Raw genomic sequence first — 10,000 nt, 5'->3', positions numbered from 1 at the left:
GAGGGGGAAACAGAAAATATTCGAAAGTGCGGAGCTCCGCCGTCAGAGGCCGGGTTTTCGCACGGGGTATCCGCCCCGGGCGCCTCTCGGGCGGCCTTCCCAACTGCCGTCGACCGCCCGGAGGGGGAAACAGAAAATGTTCGAAAGTGCGGAGCTCCGCCGTCAGAGGCCGGGTTTTCGCACGGGGTATCCGCCCCGGGCGCCTCTCGGGCGGCCTTCCCAACTGCCGTCGACCGCCCGGAGGGGGAAACAGAAAATGTTCGAAAGTGCGGAGCTCCGCCGTCAGAGGCCGGGTTTTCGCACGGGGTATCCGCCCCGGGCGCCTCTCGGGCGGCCTTCCCAACTGCCGTCGACCGCCCGGAGGGGGAAACAGAAAATATTCGAAAGTGCGGAGCTCCGCCGTCAGAGGCCGGGTTTTCGCACGGGGTATCCGCCCCGGGCGCCTCTCGGGCGGCCTTCCCAACTGCCGTCGACCGCCCGGAGGGGGAAACAGAAAATATTCGAAAGTGCGGAGCTCCGCCGTCAGAGGCCGGGTTTTCGCACGGGGTATCCGCCCCGGGCGCCTCTCGGGCGGCCTTCCCAACTGCCGTCGACCGCCTGGAGGGGGAAATAGAAAATATTCGATAGTGCGGAGCTCCGCCGTCAGAGGCCGTTCCAGTGCTTTTGGGTGGCTGGAAACACCCTCACGATGGTCTGATTATACTCTTAGGGGCCTCCCCTGTGTCGCCCTGGAGGTCACCCATTCAAAACATGCTCACCTATATACGTTTCGGAAAGTATTTTGGTGAACGCTCACTTTCTAAGCCTTTTAGCCTTCTTGACCCCCTAACTCCCCATATCTGGTTTACCTACTACAGCGCCCCTAACGACCAAAATCGGTACTGCATACCCCTGGTACCCCCGCCATTGAAAATGAATGGGGGAATTTTTTTAATTTCTCAATCCGGCCAGGAGGCCTCTTTTTCGGCCACGCTCGGCCGGCGAGCCGGTCCGCTCTTTACCCCTGGTACCCCCAGCCCTACCCCTGGTACCTCCCCCATTGAAAATGAATGGCGACCCCTGGTACCCCCAGCAACACCCCTGGTACCCTCAGCCTTACCCCTGGTACCCTCAGCTCAACCCCTGGTACCCCCAGCCTAACCCCTGGTACCCTCAGCGGCACCCCTGGTACCCTCAGCAACACCCCTGGTACCCCCAGCCAGCTTCGCCCCTGGTACCCTCAGCCTTACCCCTGGTACCCTCAGCCCAACCCCTGGTACCCTCAGCCCAACCCCTGGTACCCCCAGCCAGCTTCGCCCCTGGTACCCTCAGCCTTACCCCTGGTACCCCCAGCCTTACCCCTGGTACCTCCAGCCTAACCCCTGGTACCTCCAGCCTTACCCCTGGTACCTCCAGCCTTACCCCTGGTACCTCCAGCCTTACCCCTGGTACCTCCAGCCGTACCCCTGGTACCCTCAGCCTTACCCCTGGTACCCTCAGCCTTACCCCTGGTACCCTCAGCCTTACCCCTGGTACCCTCAGCCGCACCCCTGGTACCCTCAGCGGCACCCCTGGTACCCTCAGCCTTACCCCTGGTACCCTCAGCCGCACCCCTGGTACCCTCAGCGGCACCCCTGGTACCCTCAGCGGCACCCCTGGTACCCTCAGCCGTACCCCTGGTACCCTCAGCCGAACCCCTGGTACCCTCAGCGGCACCCCTGGTACCCTCAGCGGCACCCCTGGTACCCTCAGCGGCACCCCTGGTACCCTCAGCCGTACCCCTGGTACCCTCAGCGGCACCCCTGGTACCCTCAGCGGCACCCCTGGTACCCTCAGCTGCACCCCTGGTACCCTCAGCGGCACCCCTGGTACCCTCAGCGGCACCCCTGGTACCTCCGCCATTGAAAATGAATGGGCGGCCTTCCCACCTGCCGTCAGCCGCCCGGAGGGGGAAATAGAAAATATTCGAAAGTGCGGAGCTCCGCCGTCAGAGGCCGGCTTTTCGCCCGGGGTATCCGCCCCGGGGCGCCTCTCGGGCGACCTTCCCAACTGCCGTCGGCCGCCCGGAGGGGGAAATAGAAAATATTCGAAAGTGCGGAGCTCCGCCGTCAGAGGCCGGCTTTTCGCCCGAGGTATCCGCCCCGGGGCGCCTCTCGGGCGGCCTTCCCAACTGCCGTCGGCCGCCCGGAGGGGGAAATAGAAAATATTCGAAAGTGCGGAGCTCCGCCGTCAGAGGCCGGGTTTTCGCCCGAGGTATCCGCCCCGGGCGCCTCTCGGGCGGCCTTCCCAACTGCCGTCGGCCGCCCGGAGGGGGAAATAGAAAATATTCGAAAGTGCGGAGCTCCGCCGTCAGAGGCCGGCTTTTCGCCCGAGGTATCCGCCCCGGGCGCCTCTCGGGCGGCCTTCCCAACTGCCGTCGGCCGCCCGGAGGGGGAAATAGAAAATATTCGAAAGTGCGGAGCTCCGCCGTCAGAGGCCGGCTTTTCGCCCGAGGTATCCGCCCCGGGCGCCTCTCGGGCGGCCTTCCCAACTGCCGTCGGCCGCCCGGAGGGGGAAATAGAAAATATTCGAAAGTGCGGAGCTCCGCCGTCAGAGGCCGGCTTTTCGCCCGAGGTATCCGCCCCGGGCGCCTCTCGGGCGGCCTTCCCAACTGCCGTCGGCCGCCCGGAGGGGGAAATAGAAAATATTCGAAAGTGCGGAGCTCCGCCGTCAGAGGCCGGCTTTTCGCCCGAGGTATCCGCCCCGGGCGCCTCTCGGGCGGCCTTCCCAACTGCCGTCGGCCGCCCGGAGGGGGAGATAGAAAATATTCGAAAGTGCGGAGCTCCGCCGTCAGAGGCCGGCTTTTCGCCCGAGGTATCCGCCCCGGGCGCCTCTCGGGCGGCCTTCCCAACTGCCGTCGACCGCCCGGAGGGGGAAATAGAAAATATTCGAAAGTGCGGAGCTCCGCCGTCAGAGGCCGGCTTTTCGCCCGAGGTATCCGCCCCGGGCGCCTCTCGGGCGGCCTTCCCAACTGCCGTCGACCGCCCGGAGGGGGAGATAGAAAATATTCGAAAGTGCGGAGCTCCGCCGTCAGAGGCCGGCTTTTCGCCCGAGGTATCCGCCCCGGGCGCCTCTCGGGCGGCCTTCCCAACTGCCGTCGACCGCCCGGAGGGGGAGATAGAAAATATTCGAAAGTGCGGAGCTCCGCCGTCAGAGGCCGGCTCCACGCTTCATTCATCCGACCGAGACGCCTCTCCGCCGGCCACACTCGGCTGCGGGGCCGGCCCGCTCTCCGCCATTGAAAATGAATGGGGGGCATTTTCTCATGCTTTCAATCCGCCTAAGAGGCATCTTTCCCGGCCAACTTTGTGCCCCTGGTACCTCCAGCATCGAGAAAGCATGGTGACTCGTCCGACACATGCCCCCCTATATACGTTTCGGAAAGTATTTTGGTGAACGGTCACTTTCTAAGCCTTTCGCCTTCTTGACCCCCTAACTCCGCATATCTGGTTTACCTACTACAGCGCCCCTAACGACCAAAATCGGTACTGCTACCCCTGGTACCCCCGCCATTGAAAATGAATGGGGGAATTTTTTTAATCCCCCAGGCCGGCCAGGAGGCCCCTTTCCCGGCCAAACTCGCACGCTGGGCCGGCCCGCTCTTTACCCCTGGTACCCCCGCCATTGAAAATGAATGGGGGAATTTTTTTCAATCTCCCAGGCCGGCCAGGAGGGCTCTTTCCCGGCCACACTCGCACGCCGGGCCGGCCCGCTCTTTACCCCTGGTACCCCCAGCTCTACCCCTGGTACCCCCGCCATTGAAAATGAATGGGGGAATTTTTTCAATCTCCCAATCCGACCAAGAGGCCTCTTTTCCGGCCAAACTCGCACGCCGGGCCGGCCCGCTCTTTACCCCTGGTACCCCCAGCTCTACCCCTGGTACCCCCGCCATTGAAAATGAATGGGGGAATTTTTTCAATCTCCCAATCCGACCAAGAGGCCTCTTTTCCGGCCAAACTCGCACGCCGGGCCGGCCCGCTCTTTACCCCTGGTACCCCCAGCTCTACCCCTGGTACCCCCGCCATTGAAAATGAATGGGGGAATTTTTTCAATCTCCCACGCCGGCCAAGAGGCCTTTTTCCCGGGCACGCACGCTCGCCGGGCCGGCCCGCTATTATTAAACTCTCACCCCTGCAAGGAGGCCTTTTTCCCGGGCACGCACGCTCGCGGGGCCGGCCCGCTATTATTAAACTCTCACGCCGGCCAAGAGGCCTTTTTCCCGGGCACGCACGCTCGCCGGGCCGGCCCGCTATTATTAAACTCTCACGCCTGCAAGGAGGCCTTTTTCCCGGGCACGCACGCTCGCCGGGCCGGCCCGCTATTATTGAACTCTCACGCCTGCAAGGAGGCCTTTTTCCCGGGCACGCACGCTCGCGGAGCCGGCCCGCTATTATTAAACTCTCACGCCTGCAAGGAGGCCTTTTTCCCGGGCACGCACGCTCGCCGGGCCGGCCCGCTATTATTAAACTCTCACGCCTGCAAGGAGGCCTTTTTCCCGGGCACGCACGCTCGCCGGGCCGGCCCGCTATTATTAAACTCTCACGCCTGCAAGGAGGCCTTTTTCCCGGGCACGCACGCTCGCCGGGCCGGCCCGCTATTATTAAACTCTCACGCCTGCAAGGAGGCCTTTTTCCCGGGCACGCACGCTCGCCGGGCCGGCCCGCTATTATTAAACTCTCACGCCGGCCAAGAGGCCCTTTTCCCGGGCACGCACGCTCGATGAGCCGGCCCGCTATTATTAAACTCTCACGCCGGCCAAGAGGCCCTTTTCCCGGGCACGCACGCTCGATGAGCCGGCCCGCTATTATTAAACTCTCACGCCGGCCAAGAGGCCTTTTTCCCGGCCACGCACGCTCGCGGAGCCGGCCCGCTATTATTAAACTCTCACGCCTGCAAGGAGGCCTTTTTCCCGGGCACGCACGCTCGCCGGGCCGGCCCGCTATTATTAAACTCTCACGCCGGCCAAGAGGCCCTTTTCCCGGGCACGCACGCTCGATGAGCCGGCCCGCTATTATTAAACTCTCACGCCGGCCAAGAGGCCCTTTTCCCGGGCACGCACGCTCGCCGAGCCGGCCCGCTATTATTAAACTCTCACGCCGGCCAAGAGGCCTTTTTCCCGGCCACGCACGCTCGCGGAGCCGGCCCGCTATTATTAAACTCTCACGCCTGCAAGGAGGCCTTTTTCCCGGGCACGCACGCTCGCCGGGCCGGCCCGCTATTATTAAACTCTCACGCCTGCAAGGAGGCCTTTTTCCCGGGCACGCACGCTCGCCGGGCCGGCCCGCTATTATTAAACTCTCACGCCGGCCAAGAGGCCCTTTTCCCGGGCACGCACGCTCGATGAGCCGGCCCGCTATTATTAAACTCTCACGCCGGCCAAGAGGCCCTTTTCCCGGGCACGCACGCTCGCCGAGCCGGCCCGCTATTATTAAACTCTCAGGCCCGCTATTATTAAACTCTCACGCCGGCCAAGAGGCCCTTTTCCCGGGCACGCACGCTCGATGAGCCGGCCCGCTATTATTAAACTCTCACGCCTGCAAGGAGGCCTTTTTCCCGGGCACGCACGCTCGCTGAGCCGGCCCGCTATTATTAAACTCTCACGCCGGCCAAGAGGCCCTTTTCCCGGGCACGCACGCTCGCCGAGCCGGCCCGCTATTATTAAACTCTCACGCCGGCCAAGAGGCCTTTTTCCCGGGCACGCACGCTCGCCGAGCCGGCCCGCTATTATTAAACTCTCACGCCGGCCAGGAGGCATTTTTCCCGGGCACGCACGCTCGCCGTGCAGGCCCGCCATTTGCCTACCACACCGCCGTCTGGCGGACACCAAGCGGTACCGCCGACCCCTCCCGTTGAAAATGAATGGGGGATTTTTTTTCAATCCCCCAAGCCGGCCAAGAGGCCTTTTTCCCGGGCACGCACGCTCGATGAGCCGGCCCGCTATTATTAAACTCTTACGCCTGCAAGGAGGCCTTTTTCCCGGGCACGCACGCTCGCCGAGCCGGCCCGCTATTATTAAACTCTCACGCCTGCAAGGAGGCCTTTTTCCCGGGCACGCACGCTCGATGAGCCGGCCCGCTATTATTAAACTCTCACGCCGGCCAGGAGGCATTTTTCCCGGGCACGCACGCTCGCCGTGCAGGCCCGCCATTTGCCTACCACACCGCCGTCTGGCGGACACCACGCGGTACCGCCGACCCCTCCCGTTGAAAATGAATGGGGGATTTTTTTTTACAATCCCCCAAGCCGGCCAAGAGGCCTTTTTCCCGGGCACGCACGCTCGATGAGCCGGCCCGCTATTATTAAACTCTCACGCCGGCCAAGAGGCCCTTTTCCCGGGCACGCACGCTCGATGAGCCGGCCCGCTATTATTAAACACTCACGCCTGCAAGGAGGCCTTTTTCCCGGGCACGCACGCTCGCCGGGCCGGCCCGCTATTATTAAACTCTCACGCCGGCCAAGAGGCCTTTTTCCCGGGCACGCACGCTCGATGAGCCGGCCCGCTATTATTAAACTCTTACGCCTGCAAGGAGGCCTTTTTCCCGGGCACGCACGCTCGCCGAGCCGGCCCGCTATTATTAAACTCTCACGCCTGCAAGGAGGCCTTTTTCCCGGGGACGCACGCTCGCAGAGCCGGCCCGCTATTATTAAACTCTCACGCCGGCCAGGAGGCCTTTTTCCCGGGCACGCACGCTCGCCGTGCAGGCCCGCCATTTGCCTACCACACCGCCGTCTGGCGGACACCAAGCGGTACCGCCGACCCCTCCCGTTGAAAATGAATGGGGGATTTTTTTTTTTCAATCCCCCAAGCCGGCCAAGAGGCCTTTTTCCCGGGCACGCACGCTCGATGAGCCGGCCCGCTATTATTAAACTCTCACGCCGGCCAAGAGGCCCTTTTCCCGGGCACGCACGCTCGATGAGCCGGCCCGCTATTATTAAACGCTCACGCCTGCAAGGAGGCCTTTTTCCCGGGCACGCACGCTCGCCGGGCCGGCCCGCTATTATTAAACTCTCACGCCGGCCAAGAGGCCTTTTTCCCGGGCACGCACGCTCTCCGGGCCGGCCCGCTATTATTAAACTCTCACGCCTGCAAGGAGGCCTTTTTCCCGGGCACGCACGCTCGCCGTGCAGGCCCGCCATTTGCCTACCACACCGCCGTCTGGCGGACACCAAGCGGTACCGCCGACCCCTCCCGTTGAAAATGAATGGGGGATTTTTTTTCAATCCCCCAAGCCGGCCAAGAGGCCTTTTTCCCGGGCACGCACGCTCGCCGGGCCGGCCCGCTATTATTAAACGCTCAGGCCGGCCAAGAGGCCCTTTTCCCGGGCACGCACGCTCGCAGAGCCGGTCCGCTATTATTAAACGCTCACGCCTGCAAGGAGGCCTTTTTCCCGGGCACGCACGCTCGCCGGGCCGGCCCGCTATTATTAAACTCTCACCCCTGCAAGGAGGCCTTTTTCCCGGGCACGCACGCTCGCGGGGCCGGCCCGCTATTATTAAACTCTCACGCCGGCCAAGAGGCCCTTTTCCCGGGCACGCACGCTCGCCGAGCCGGCCCGCTATTATTAAACTCTCACGCCTGCAAGGAGGCCCTTTTCCCGGGCACGCACGCTCGATGAGCCGGCCCGCTATTATTAAACTCTCACGCCTGCAAGGAGGCCTTTTTCCCGGGCACGCACGCTCGCGGGGCCGGCCCGCTATTATTAAACGCTCAGGCCGGCCAAGAGGCCCTTTTCCCGGGCACGCACGCTCGATGAGCCGGCCCGCTATTATTAAACGCTCAGGCCGGCCAAGAGGCCCTTTTCCCGGGCACGCACGCTCGCAGAGCCGGCCCGCTATTATTAAACTCTCACGCCTGCAAGGAGGCCCTTTTCCCGGGCACGCACGCTCGCCGGGCCGGCCCGCTATTATTAAACTCTCACGCCGGCCAAGAGGCCTTTTTCCCGTGCACGCACGCTCGCCGAGCCGGCCCGCTATTATTAAACTCTCACGCCTGCAAGGAGGCCTTTTTCCCGGGCACGCACGCTCGCCGGGCCGGCCCGCTATTATTAAACGCTCACGCCTGCAAGGAGGCCTTTTTCCCGGGCACGCACGCTCGCCGGGCCGGCCCGCTATTATTAAACGCTCACGCCTGCAAGGAGGCCTTTTTCCCGGGCACGCACGCTCGCCGGGCCGGCCCGCTATTATTAAACTCTCACGCCGGCCAAGAGGCCCTTTTCCCGGGCACGCACGCTCGATGAGCCGGCCCGCTATTATTAAACTCTCACGCCGGCCAAGAGGCCTTTTTCCCGGGCACGCACGCTCGCCGAGCCGGCCCGCCTTTTGCCTACCACACCGCCGTCTGGCGGACACCGACCCCTGGTACATCTGCCATTGAAAATGAATGGGGGAATTTTTTCAAACTCCCAATCCGAGCAAGAGGCCCCTTTTCCGGCCACACTCGCCCGCCGGGCCGGCCCGCTCTTTACCCCTGGTACCCCCAGCAACACCCCTGGTACCCCCAGCCTTGCCCCTGGTACCTCCCCCATTGAAAATGAATGGTGACCCCTGGTACCCCCAGCAACACCCCTGGTACCCTCAACCTTACCCCTGGTACCCTCAGCTGCACCCCTGGTACCCTCAGCCTTACCCCTGGTACCCCCAGCCAGCTTCGCCCCTGGTACCCCCAGCCTTGCCCCTGGTACCTCCGCCATTGAAAATGAATGGGGGAATTTTTTCAAACTCCCAATACGACCAAGAGGCCCCTTTTCCGGCCAAACTCGCACGCCGGGCCGGCCCGCTCTTTACCCCTGGTACCCCCAGCTCTACCCCTGGTACCCCCGCCATTGAAAATGAATGGGGGAATTTTTTCAAACTCCCAATCCGACCAAGAGGCCCCTTTTCCGGCCACACTCGCCCGCCGGGCCGGCCCGCTCTTTACCCCTGGTACCCCCAGCCTTGCCCCTGGTACCTCCGCCATTGGAAATGAATGGGGGATTTTTTTCAAACTCCCAATCCGACCGAGAGGCCTCTTTCCCGGCCACACTCGCCCGCCGGGCCGGCCCGCTCTTTACCCCTGGTACCCTCAGCGGCACCCCTGGTACCTCCAGCCCTACCCCTGGTACCCTCAGCGGCACCCCTGGTACCCCCAGCGGCACCCCTGGTACCCTCAGCCTTACCCCTGGTACCCCCAGCGGCACCCCTGGTACCCTCAGCCTTACCCCTGGTACCCCCAGCGGCACCCCTGGTACCCTCAGCCTTACCCCTGGTACCCCCAGCGGCACCCCTGGTACCTCCAGCCCTACCCCTGGTACCCTCAGCGGCACCCCTGGTACCCTCAGCGGCACCCCTGGTACCCCCAGCGGCACCCCTGGTACCCTCAGCGGCACCCCTGGTACCCTCAGCCTTACCCCTGGTACCCCCAGCGGCACCCCTGGTACCCTCAGCCTTACCCCTGGTACCCCCAGCCAGCTTCGCCCCTGGTACCCCCAGCCTTGCCCCTGGTACCTCCGCCATTGGAAATGAATGGGGGATTTTTTTCAAACTCCCAATCCGACCGAGTGGCCTCTTTTTCCCGGCCGCACTCGGCCTCCTCGCCGGCCCCTTCCGGCGCTGCAAACTCCAAGTTTTCAATCCGACCGAGTGGCCTCTTTCCCGGCCGCACTCGGCCTCCTCGCCGGCCCCTTCCGGCTTGCAAACTCCAAGTTTTCAAACCGACCGAGTGGCCTCTTTCCCGGCCGCACTCGGCCTCCTCGCCGGCCCCTTCCGGCGCTGCAAACTCCAAGTTTTCAATCCGACCGAGAGGCCTCCCTCCCGGCCGCACTCGGCCTCCTCGCCGGCCCCTTCCGGCGCTGCAAACTCCAAGTTTTCAATCCGACCGAGAGGCCTCTTTCCCGGCCGCACTCGGCCTCCTCGCCGGCCCTCTCCTTCCGGGCGGGCCGACCCCTGGTACCTCCGCCGCGGAGGAAAAAATATGGGGAATTTTCTCATTCTCCCAATCCGGCCG

Source organism: Hippocampus guttulatus, unplaced genomic scaffold (genome assembly GCF_054856545.1).
Source record: "Hippocampus guttulatus isolate MCC_2025c unplaced genomic scaffold, RoL_Hgut_1.0 HiC_scaffold_57, whole genome shotgun sequence".
Taxonomy (NCBI): domain Eukaryota; kingdom Metazoa; phylum Chordata; class Actinopteri; order Syngnathiformes; family Syngnathidae; genus Hippocampus; species Hippocampus guttulatus.
Note: the sequence above shows the minus strand (reverse complement) of the source record.